The sequence below is a fragment of the Leucoraja erinacea genome, chromosome 5 (assembly GCF_028641065.1).
Source record: "Leucoraja erinacea ecotype New England chromosome 5, Leri_hhj_1, whole genome shotgun sequence".
Lineage (NCBI taxonomy): Eukaryota > Metazoa > Chordata > Chondrichthyes > Rajiformes > Rajidae > Leucoraja > Leucoraja erinaceus.
Window position 1 is genome coordinate 2,658,016 of NC_073381.1, and position 12,118 is coordinate 2,670,133.

The 12,118-nt window shown below is 48.6% G+C and overlaps 1 protein-coding gene across 1 annotated transcript in view; it reads left to right on the plus strand.

Moving 5' to 3' along the window:
• sobpa (sine oculis binding protein homolog (Drosophila) a) overlaps positions 1 to 12,118 on the plus strand; it is a 253,764-nt gene that overhangs the window by 129,972 nt on the left and 111,674 nt on the right.

The following is a 12,118-nucleotide window of genomic DNA, read 5'->3' on the forward strand; positions in this document are numbered from 1 at the left end:
GAGAACTAGATAGGGCTCTTAAACATAGCAGAGTCAGGGGATATGGGGAGAAGGCAGGAACGGGGTACTGATAGAGGATGATCAGCCATGATCACATTGAATGGCGATGCTGGCTCGAAGGGCCGAATGGCCTGCTCCTGCACCTATTGTCTATTGTCTATTGGTGCTTTCTGTACGTTCTCCCGTGACCATGTGGGTTTTCTCCGGGTGCCCTTGTGTCCTCCCGCACTCCAAAGGCGTACAGGTTTGTAGGTTGATTGGCTTTGGTAAAGATTGTAATTGTCCCTAGTGTGTGTGTGTGTGTGCAGGATAGTATATGGGGCGATCGCTGGTCGGTGCAGACTCGGTGGGCTGAAGGGCATGTTCCCATGCTGTCTCTCGAAACTAAATGAAACTATCCCTTTCAGAATGGCAGGCAGTGACTAGTGGGATAACGCAAGGCTCGGTGCTGGGACCGCAGCTATTTACAATTTACAATCTACATCAATGATTTGGATGAAAGGATTCAAAGTAACATTAGCAAATTTGCAGATGACACAAAGCTGGGTGGCAGTGTGAACTGTGAGGAGGATGCTATGAGAATGCAGGGTGATTTAGACAGGTTGGGGGAGTGGGCAGATGCATGGCAGATGAAGTTTAATGCGTATAAATGTGAGGTTATCCACTTTGGTAGCAAAATCAGGAAGGCAAATTATTATGTAAATGTCGTCAAGTTGGGAAAAGGGGAAGTACATGGGATCTGAGGGTCCTTGTACATCAGTCTATGAAAGTAAGCATGCAGGTAGCAGGCAGTGAAGAAAGCGAATGGCATGTTGGCCTTTATAACAAGAGGAATCGAATATAGATAGATAGATATGCCATTTATTGTCACTATACATGTACAGTGAAACTGAAAGCTGCTCGTACTCAGTGCATACATACAATTTTACACAAAAAACAAGAAACAGAAAACAAAACAGAAGGGAGATGGGGGGGGGAATAGGTGCACAAATTCTACGGCGCTACATACATATATACATATATACAGATGGAAGTCCGTGTTGGGCGGTGTAGTCAGTGAATGTGTGGATTTGAATTCATGGTAGATATAATTCTCGGGAAGCAACTATTCCTGAGTCTGTTTGTCCTGGATTTGATGCACCTATAGCGCCTTCCAGAGGGCAGCAGGTCGAACAGTCCAAACGCAGGATGGGAGCTGTCTTTGGTGATCTTCTTTGCCCTGCTAAGGCAGCGGGAGGTGTAGATGTCCATCAGGGAGGGGAGAGGGCAACCAATGATCCTCTGCGCTGTCCTGGTTACCCTCTGAAGCCTCTCCCTGTCTGCCATGGTGCAGCTGCCATACCATGCTGTAATGCAGTATGTCAGCAGGCTCTCGATGGACGAGCGGTAGAAGGTCAGCAGCAGGTTAGAGTCTAGGTTGTGCTTCCTGAGGACCCTCAGGAAGTGCAGCCGCTGCTGAGCCTTCTTGATGACCGCTGTCGTGTTGTCCGTCCAGGAGATGTCAGCCGCGATATGGACGCCGAGAAACCGGAAGGTGTTGACCCTCTCCACACACTCGCCGTTGATGTGTAGGGGGGCTAAGTCGGTGCTGTGCCTCCTGAAGTCGACAATGAGCTCTTTTGTTTTCCTGGTGTTCAGAGCCAGATTGTTTTCTGAGCACCAGGTTGTCAACTTCAGGACTTCCTCTCTGTAGGCTGCCTCGTCTCCCTTTGAAATAAGTCCGACCACAGTAGTGTCGTCAGCAAATTTGACGATGCGGTTGTTGTTGTGGGCCGGACTACAGTCGTAGGTGTAGAGACAGTATAAGAGGGGGCTTAGCACACAGCCCTGTGGGGAACCGGTACTCAACCTGCGAGTGGAGGAGAGGTGGGGGCCAAGTCTCACAGTCTGGGGCCGGTTTGTGAGGAAATCCTTAATCCAGGCACATGTGACAGTGGGGAGGCCGAGAGTGACCAGTTTACCAATGAGGATGTCCGGGATGATTGTGTTAAAGGCTGAACTAAAATCCACAAAGAGCATCCGGACGTAGCTCTGCCCCTGCTCCAGATGGCTCAGCACAGAGTGGAGAGCTACGGTGATGGCGTCTTCTGTGGATCTGTTTTGGCGATAAGCGAATTGGTGGGGGTCGAAGTCTGGTGGTAGATAGTCCTTGATGTGCTGGAGGACCAATCTCTCGAAGCACTTCGTGATTACCGGAGTGAGGGCAACAGGACGGTAGTCATTAAGGCTGGTGATGGGAGACTTCTTCGGCACAGGGACGATTGTGGCTGATTTTAGGCAGGACGGAATAACTGCCTGGGCCAGGGAGAGATTGAAAATTCTGGTGAAGATGGCAGTGAGCTGGTGGGCGCACGCTTTGAGCACCTTACCAGGGACTCCATCTGGGCCGGTAGCCTTCTTGGGGTTCACTGCCAGGAGCACCCGTCTGACATCGTGTTCCCCGACAGTGAGTGGGGTAGTACAGGAGCCAGGTGAGGGTGGGAACAGGGCTGTAGCAGGTGAGTGCTGCTGTTGTGATGTCTCAAAGCAGGAGAAGAAGCAATTTAGCTTTTCTGCCAGCGGCGCACTCAGGTCTTCTGACTTTGTGGCACAGCCTCTGTAGTTGGTAATGTCTTGTATGCCCCGCCATACCTCCCGTGTATTATTGCTGGACAAGTGGGACTCTATGCTCCTCTTGTGATCCGCCTTGGCCTTTTTAATACCACTTTTCAGATCAGCTCGAGCAGCCCTGTACAGAGCTCTGTCACCTGACCTGAAGGCAGCATCGCGGGCTCTGAGGAGTGTGCGGACCTGGCTGGACATCCAGGGTTTCTGGTTTGGGAAGACCCGTATGTTTTTGTCTACAGTCACATTTCCGATGCAGAACTTGATATAGTCCAGCACCGATTCTGTGAGAGTTTCCAGATCCTGGTGTTCGAATATGTCCCAGTTTGTCTGTGTAAAGCAGTCCTGTAGATTGGAGAGTGCATTTTCAGGCCAGGTTGTAACAGATCTTATGGTGGGCCTGGCACTGCGTCTGAGGGGGGTGTAGGCTGGAGAGAGCAGGAGGGAGAGATGGTCTGACTGGCCGAGTTGGGGGAGGGGGATGGCTCTATACGCGTGCTTGATATTGGTGTAGACATGATCCAGCGTGTTCACCCCTCTAGTAGAACACTTGACATGTTGGTAGAATTTCGGCAGTACAGTCTTCAAGTTGGCCTTATTAAAGTCCCCTGCGATTATGTGAACACCTTCGGGGTGATCCCGCTGCTGTTCGTTAATGGTGTTCAGCAGGAGAGAGAGCGCCTTGTTTACATTGGCGTCAGGTGGAATATACACAGCCGTGACAATCACGACTGTTAGTTCTCTCGGTAGAAACAAAGGCCGGCATCTTACAGACATGTACTCGAGGTCAGGGGAACAATGATTGTCTATGATTGTCCCGTTGTTGCACCAATTCTCATGCACGTATATACAGAGACCCCCTCCCCTGCTCTTACCGGAGTCCATAGTCCTGTCCCCGCGGAGCAGAAAGCGACCTGCTAGCTGCATGCTAGCATCAGGTATCCCCGGGTGAAGCCAGGTTTTGGTGATGATCATAACACAGCAGTCACGGACATATCGATTCCCAGCGAGTTGTAATTCCAGATCATCCATTTTGTGAACCAGGGATCTGGCGTTGGAGAGATACAGGCTCGGTAGAGGTGGCTTGTGTGGTCGATTCCTTAGCCTTAGCAAAGTACCGGACCTGCGGCCTCGCTTCTGCTTCCTCTCCCTCCTCCGTCTGCGCCGCCTCCTAGACCCGACAACAATCCACGGGGACCCCGGTGGTCTTGTTATGTCGCCCGGGATGTTATACTTGCGGTGGAAGGCACCCGAAACCGCAGGCTGACGCTGTACAACGATATCCCCGATATCCACGAGGTTCTGTCGGGAGTAGCGGGTGTAGCGGGTGTTCGCAGAACCGACTGCAAAGACGTACACGGACAACACAACGTACACAAACAACAAAAAAGAGCACCGAGTCCGGGAGCCGTGAGCCGCTGCGACCGTGCGCGCCGCCATCTTGGATCTTGGATATAGGAGCAAAGAGGTCCTTCTGCAGTTGTACAGAGATCCTAGTGAGACCACACCTGGAATATTGTGTGTAATTTTGGTCTCCTAATTTGAGGAAAGACATTCTTGCTATTGAGGGAGTGCAGCGTAGGTTTACAAGGTGAATTCCCGGGATGGCGGGACTGTCATATGCTGAGAGGATGGAGCAGCTGGGCTTGTATACTCTGGAGTTTAGAAGGATGAGAGGGTATCTCATTGAAACTTATAAGATTGATAAGGGTTTGGACAAGCTAAAGGCAGGAAACATGTTCCCGATGTTGGGGGAGTCCAGAACCAGGGGCCACAGTTTAAGAATAAGGAGTAAGCCATTTAGAACAGAGGCGAGGAAACTATTTTTCTCACTGAGAGTGGTGAGTCTGGGGAATTCTCTGCCTCACAGGGCGGTGGAGACCGGTTCTCTGGATGCTTTCAAGAGAGAGCTAGATAGGGCTCTTAAAAATAGCGGAGTCAGGGGATGTGGGGAGAATGCAGGAACGGGGTACTGATTGGGGTTGATCAACCATGATCACATTGAATGGCGGTGTTGGCTTGAAGGGCCGAATGGCCTACTCCTGCCCCTATTGTCTATTTCCCACACCGACCAAAATGTCCCAGCTACACTAGTCCCACCTGCCTGCGTTTGACCCATATCCCTCTAAACCTGTCTGATCTATGTACCTGTCTGAATGTTTCTTAAACGTCGCAATAGCACCTGCCTCAACTAACTTCTCCGGCAGCTCGTTCCATACATTCATTGTCGTCATGTTGAGTTTCACTGTCTGTATAACTCACTATCACCTACCCCACAGACAACAATGGACCATTGTGGGCTCAACCTTTACCTGATCGCCGTTTCTTTTTGCATACCTTTCATTCATTTGTTCTAGATTTCTTGGTTCCCGTTCCCTCGATTCTCAGCCTGATAAAGGGTCTCGACCCAAACCACCACCCATTCCTTTTCTCCAGACATGCTGCCTGTCCCACTGAGTTACTCAAGCTTTTTGTGTCTATCCTTGATTATGCTGGTGGCCTTGCTGAGGCAGCGTGAAGTGTTTTCTGTTTCATCCGTATCCTTCTAAACCTTTTAGAGTCAGAGTCGGGCTGACCATATCCCCCCCGATTCTGGCCTTTCTCCACTGGCTCCCTGTGCGGTTCCGAATAAATTTCAAGTTCCTTCTTTATGTTTACAAAGCCCTTAACGGGCTTGCCCCCACCTCCATCAAAAGTCTGATTACCCACCACACCACCTCCAGGTCCCTCAGATCGTGCAACTTGGGGTTACTGAACATCCCGCGGTCTAGGCATAAGCTCAGGGGCGACCGCTCCTTTGCGGTTGCAGCTCCTAGACTGTGGAACAGCATCCCTCTTCCCATCAGAACTGCCCCCTCCATCGACTCCTTTAAGTCGAGACTCAAAACCCATCTTTACTCTCAATCCTTTCTTGACGTCCTCTGAGGGAGGGCTATATGTATGTAGTGATGTATGTACTTAATCTATGAACCACTGTTGTATAACGTTAGTACCTCCACCAATGTAAAGCACTTTGGTCAACGAGAGTTGTTTTTTAAATGTGCTATAGAAATAAAAGTGACTTGACTTGACTAGAGTCATGGAGTGATAGTGTGGGAACAGGCCCTTCGGCCCAACTCGCCCACATCGGCCAATATGTCCCACCTGCCTGCGCTTGATCCATATCCCTCCAAACCTGTCCTATCCATGTACCCACCTAACTGTTTCTTAAACAATGGGATAGTCCCAGCCTCAACTACCTCCTCTGGCAGCTTGTTCCATACACCCACCGCCCGCTGTGTGAAAAAGTTACCCCTCGGATTCCTATTAAATCTTATCCCCTTCACCTTGAACCTATGATCTCTGGTCCCCGATTCCCCTACTCTGTGCATCTACCCGATCTATTCCCCTCATGATCTTATACACCTCTATATGATCTCCCCTTATCCTCCTGCGCTCCATGGAATAGAGACCCAGCCTACTCAACCTCTCCCTATAGTTCACACCCTCTAGTCCTGGCAGCATCCTTGTAAATCTTTTCTGAACCCTTTCAAGCTTGACAATATCTTTCCTATAACATGGTGCCCAGAACTGAACACAATATTCTAAATGCGGTCTCACCAACGTTTTATACACCTGCAACACGACCTCCCGACTTCTATACTCAATACTCTGACTGAAGAAGGCCAAAGTGCCAAAAGCCTTTTTGACCACCTTATCCACCTGCGACTCAACCTTCAAGGAACCTTGCACCTGTACTCCTAGATCCCTCTGCTCTACAACACCTTCCAGAGGCCTACCATTTATTGTGTGGGTCTTGCCCATGTTCGACTTCCCTAAATACAACACCTCACACTTCTCTGTATTAAATTCCATCAACTATTCCTCTGCCCACCTGGCCAATCAATCCATCTCTACTATCTACAAAACCATTACATTTTGTATCACCAGCAAACTTGCTAATCTTGCCCTGTATGTTCTCATCCACATCATTAATGTAGATGACAAACAGTAACAGGTCCAGCACCGAACCCTGAGGCACATCACTAGTTACAGGCCTCCAGTCTGAGAAGCAACCTTCCACCATCACCTTTTGCTTCCTTCCATGGAGCCAATTTTCTATCCATTCAGCTATCTCTCCTTGGATCCCATGCAATACACAATACAATTTATTTGTCACTTGAACCTCATAGAGGCTCAAATGAAATGTTGTTTCTGCAGTCATACACACAAGAAAAAAAGACCCAAGACACAACACAATTTACACAGACACCCATCACAGCGCATCTCGTCCTCGCTGTGATGGAAGGCAAAAAAGCTTCTCTCTCCCCTGCACTCCCCATTCCCCTCCTGATGTCAGAGTCAAAGCCCCCGGCGGGCGATGGTAATTGTCCCGCGGCCATTTACGCCGCGCCGGGTGATGCAAGGTCGCGCTCCGGGTCTTGTTGTTGGAGCCCCCGGCGGGCGCTAACAAAGTCCCGCAGCCGTTGAAGCCGCGCCGGGCGGTGATGTAAGGCCCCGCTCCAGGTACTCCTCGACCCCGCGACTCGGGCGGGAGAAGTCGCCGTTGCGGAAGCCCCGAAAAGCGGTCTCCCAGCAGGGACCCGCGGGCTCCCGGGCAGCCTACCATGCGGGACCTTGTCGAACACCTTACTGAAGTCCATGTACACAACATCTACAGCTCTGCTCTCATCAACCTTTTTGGTCATGTCTTCTTGAACATCGGGATAGTCCCAGCCTCAACTCCCTCCTCTGGCAGCTTGTTCCGTACACCCTCCACCCTTTGTTTCTCCTCCCTTATTTTGGGATGAGCGGTGCGCTTCCTCAGTCTCGGGGCGAGGTTGGCCAGACGTGCCATTCCGTTTATTTACAACTCCCGAAACCTCGCCATAAAATTGGAAAAATATCAATTCTGCTGGAATTCTCAGGAAAGCTATTTTTAGTCCGCCCGGCCAAAAATGGGAATTAATTTTTTAATAGCGGGCCTGGGGTCCATGGACTGTTGAGATGAATATGTTTGTTATACGGCGCTTCCACTGTGGTACATGCTAATGATAACCACCTGGCAAAGGCAAATAAATCACTCTGAAGCAGCTTTGTGACTAAAAGGAGGGTTTGTTTTACTGAGCAGAGAGACTCCAGTCATTTACTCCCCTGATTAGCCATCTCGACTTACAGTAGGTAAGAATTTTGATCTGGCAGCAATTAGCTACCTTAACTAAGTGCCTTGGGAATTAACACAATGCAAGGCGGTTGAAATGTTTCCATTCATCTCTCACCACTCCGAGCATATTCCCAATTTGTAGAGGTGGCGAATAACTCTTCGGTTCATTTATTCATGTGCTTTAGTGTGTGTTTATGCACGATATTAGTCTGACCTCGTGTGCTTGTCGTCATGTCAGGTGCATGCATGCGTGTGAGTATATGAGTATATTACAGGCTACTGAACCTTCTTATCATAGGCCCCCTTCCATCGTGGCTCTCCAGGGGGCTATTCCCTATATGGAGAACGCCTGTGCGTGACTTTGTTTAACGCGGGGAGACTGGTGCACAGACAGCCACCCCACACGGTCCTTGACAGATCTGGGTCAGGATCCAGTGGCATGGAGTCCAAGACGACTGGAGACCCTTTTCTGCCGCCGCCTTCATCCGCCTTCCCAGCCGTTGTGACGCTCCACTAAGGTCAGCCATCGTCCTCCGCCTGTTCCACCGTTGAGGCCTTGGTTGGATTGCTCTTTGTCAGAGACCTCCCCCTCGACCTTACCGCCATGGATGGCCCTACCAGGAGTGTAGCTCCAGACAGCATCGCCCTCAGGATCTCAGGTCCACACAAGCTTCCCCACCACGACAAGGTGACAATCCACGGAGACTGCACTGAACCATTCTATCAACAACTAGAGAGCGGTCCTGACCTCCCATTACCCCATTGGAGACCCTTGGACTATCTTTAATCAGAATTTACTAGACTTTATCATGTAGTAAACGTTATTCTCTTTATCAATGATCTGCACTTGTACGAGCGTTTGACGGCACTGAACCGATACTCACTGGAGTTTAGGATGACGGGTGCCTCATTGAAACGTACCAGATAGTGCAAGGCCTGGATAGAGTGGGCGTGGAGAGGATGTTTCCACTAGTGGGAGAGTCTAGGACCAGAGAATAAAAGGACATACCTTTAGAAAGGAGATGAGGAGGAATTTCTTAGTCCGATGGTGGTGAATCTGTGGAATTCATTGCCACAGAAGACTGTGGAGGCCGTCAATGGATATTGTTAAGGCAGAGATAGGCCAAATCATTGGATATTTAAGCTAGATTGACAAGTTCTTGATTAGTAACGGTGTCTAATGGATATCCACATTCCCCATAGATGCTGCCATGATCCGTTGAGTTACTCCACCACTGTGTCTCTTTGGACAAATCAGCATCTGTCGTTCCTTGTGTCTGCATTTTATCACTGCTCATTGGGTATTTTTAAAGCAGAGATTGATAGGTTCTTGAATTAAAAGCGTATCAAAGGTTATGGGGAGAAGGCAGGGGAATGGGGTTGAGGGAGAGATAGACCAGCCATGATTGAATGGTGAATTAGACTTGATGGGCCGAATGGCCTGATTCTGCTTCTATGACTTATGAACAACTGGGTCAGCATCTCTGGAGAACATGGATTGGTAGCGTTTCAGGTCGGGGACCTTCCTGTCTGCTCTTTTTTTTTGTAAATCGGCATTTACAGTTCTTTGTGTCTCCTCTTAACTATTCTATCCGATTCTGTGCTCTGTGATTTCACTCAATCAGACTTGATTTGATTTGAGTGCAGAATTCATTTACAAAGATGTTGATAGGACCCACGGGCCTGAGCTATTGGGAGAGGTTGAGTAGGCTAGACTTAGGCGATTTTTTTCGGCGACTGTGACAGTCGTACCAGATCGCCGAAAAAGTGGCGACTGGATCCCCCCCCCCGCCCCACGACAATGTCTACGACAGCCTACCACCTAGTCGACGGCAAGCTAAAGACAATCGGCGACCCATTAAGACATCCACCTACGACCACACAGGCATAACCAACCAAATTCCATATAATATAACCATATAACAATTACAGCACGGAAACAGGCCATCTCCACCCTTCTAGTCCGTGCCGAACACATAATCTCCCCTAGTCCCATATACCTGCGCTCAGACCATAACCCTCCATTCCTTTCCAGTCCATATAACTATCCAATTTATTTTTAAATGATAAAAACGAACCTGCCTCCACCACCTTCACTGTGGAAGCTCATTCCACACAGCCACCACTCTCTGAGTAAAGAGGTTCCCCCTCATGTTACCCCTAAACTTCTGTCCCTTAATTCTCAAGTCATGTCCCCTTGTTTGAATCTTCCCTACTCTCAGTGGGAAAAGCTTATCCACGTCAACTCTGTCTATCCCTCTCATCATTTTAAAGACCTCTATCAAGTCCCCCCTTAACCTTCTGCGCTCCAAAGAATAAAGCCCTAACTTGCTCAACCTTTCTCTGTAACTTAGTTGCTGAAACCCAGGCAACATTCTAGTAAATCTCCTCTGTACGCTCTCTATTTTGTTGACATCCTTCCTATAATTAGGCGACCAAAATTGTACACCATACTCCAGAATTGGCCTCACCAATGCCTTGTACAATTTTAACATTACATCCCAGCTTCTATACTCAATGCTCTGATTTATAAAGGCCAGCATACCAAAAGCTTTCTTTACCACCCTATCTACATGAGATTCCACTTTCAGGGAACTGTGCACAGTTATTTCCAGATCCCTCTGTTCACCTGCATTCTTCAATTCCCTACCATTTACCATGTACGTCCTATTTAGATTTGTCCTGCCAAGATGTAGCACCTCACACTTACCAGCATTAAACTCCATCTGCCATCTTTCAGCCGACTCTTCCAACTGGCATAAATCTCTCTGTAGACTTTGAAAATCCACAACCCCACCTATCTTAGTATCATCTGCATACTTACTAATCCAATTTACCACACCATCATCCAGATCATTGATGTACATTACAAACAACAGTGGACCCAACACAGATCTCTGAGGCACCCCACTCATCACTGGCCTCCAACCTGACAAACAACCATCCACCATTACTCTCTGGCATCTCCCATTCAGCCACTGTTGAATCCATCTTGCTACTCCACCATTAATACCCAACAATTGAACCTTCTTAACCAACCTTCCATGAGGAACCTTGTCAAAGGCATTACTGAAGTCCATATATACAACATCCACTGCTTTACCCTCATCAATTTCCCGAGTAACCTCTTCAAAAAATTCAAGAAGATTCGTCAAACATGACCTTCCAGGCACAAATCCATGTTGACTGTTCCTAATCAGACCCTGTTTATCCAGATGCTTATACATATTATCTCCAAGTATTCTTTCCATTAATTTGCCCACCACTGACGTCAAACTAACAGGTCTATAATTGCTAGGTTTACTCTTAGAACCCTTTTTAAACAATGGAACAACATGCGCAGTACGCCAATCCTCGGGGACTATTCCCGTTTCTAATGACATTTGAAATATTTCTGTCATAGCCCCTGCTATTTCTACACTAACTTCCCTCAATTCAACCTACGTCCACCCGCAACAAGCTACGACCCTGTCGGCGACAACTGATGACAATTCAGTCGGCGGTTTTGAACATTTCAAAATCCAGCAGCGACCAGAAAAACGTTATGACTCTTTAAGTGACTTGACTCACGGCCGTACAGGCAACCTTGTGGCAACAGCCTAGTTGCCTGTGGCCACCGAAAAAAATCGCCAAGTGGGACAGGGAGTGAGGACTGCATTCCTTGGAGCACAAAAGGGTGAGCGGCGGTCTTATAGAGGTGTATAAAATCATGAGGGAAGCAGATAGGGTGAATGCCCTATCTTCAGTAGGGGAATCAAGAACCAGAGCACATAGGAAAATGGTGAGAGGGAACAGAAATAATAGGAGCCTGAGAGGCAACTTTTCCACACAGGGTGGTGAGTATATGGAACGAGCTGCTAGAGAAGGTAGTTGAGGCAGGTCTATAACCATATGTAATAGACACTTAGACAGGTACATGGATAGGTAAGGTTTAGAGGGATATCGGACAGGCAGATAGGACATATTGGTCAGGCATGGGCGACCAAGTTACCCCATCTACGCTAGTCCCACATGCCTATACATGCTTACATCCCTCTAAACCTCAGATAGACATTAAAATGCTCGAGCAACTCAGCGGGTCAGGCAGCATCTCTGGAGAAAAGGAATAGGTGATGTTTCACAGAGTGCTGGAGTAACTCAGCGGGTCAGGCAGCACCTCTGGAGAACATGGCTAGGCGACGTTTCACAGAGTGCTGGTGTAACTCAGCGGGTCAGGCAGCATCTGTGGAGAACATGGATAGGTGACGTTTCAAAGAGTGCTGGAGTAACTCAGCGGGTCAGGCAGCATCTCTGGAGAAAATAAATAGGTGACGTTTTGGGTTGAGACGCAACTTCAGAACCTCTTCCCCGTAAAACTTTCCAATCCATGCA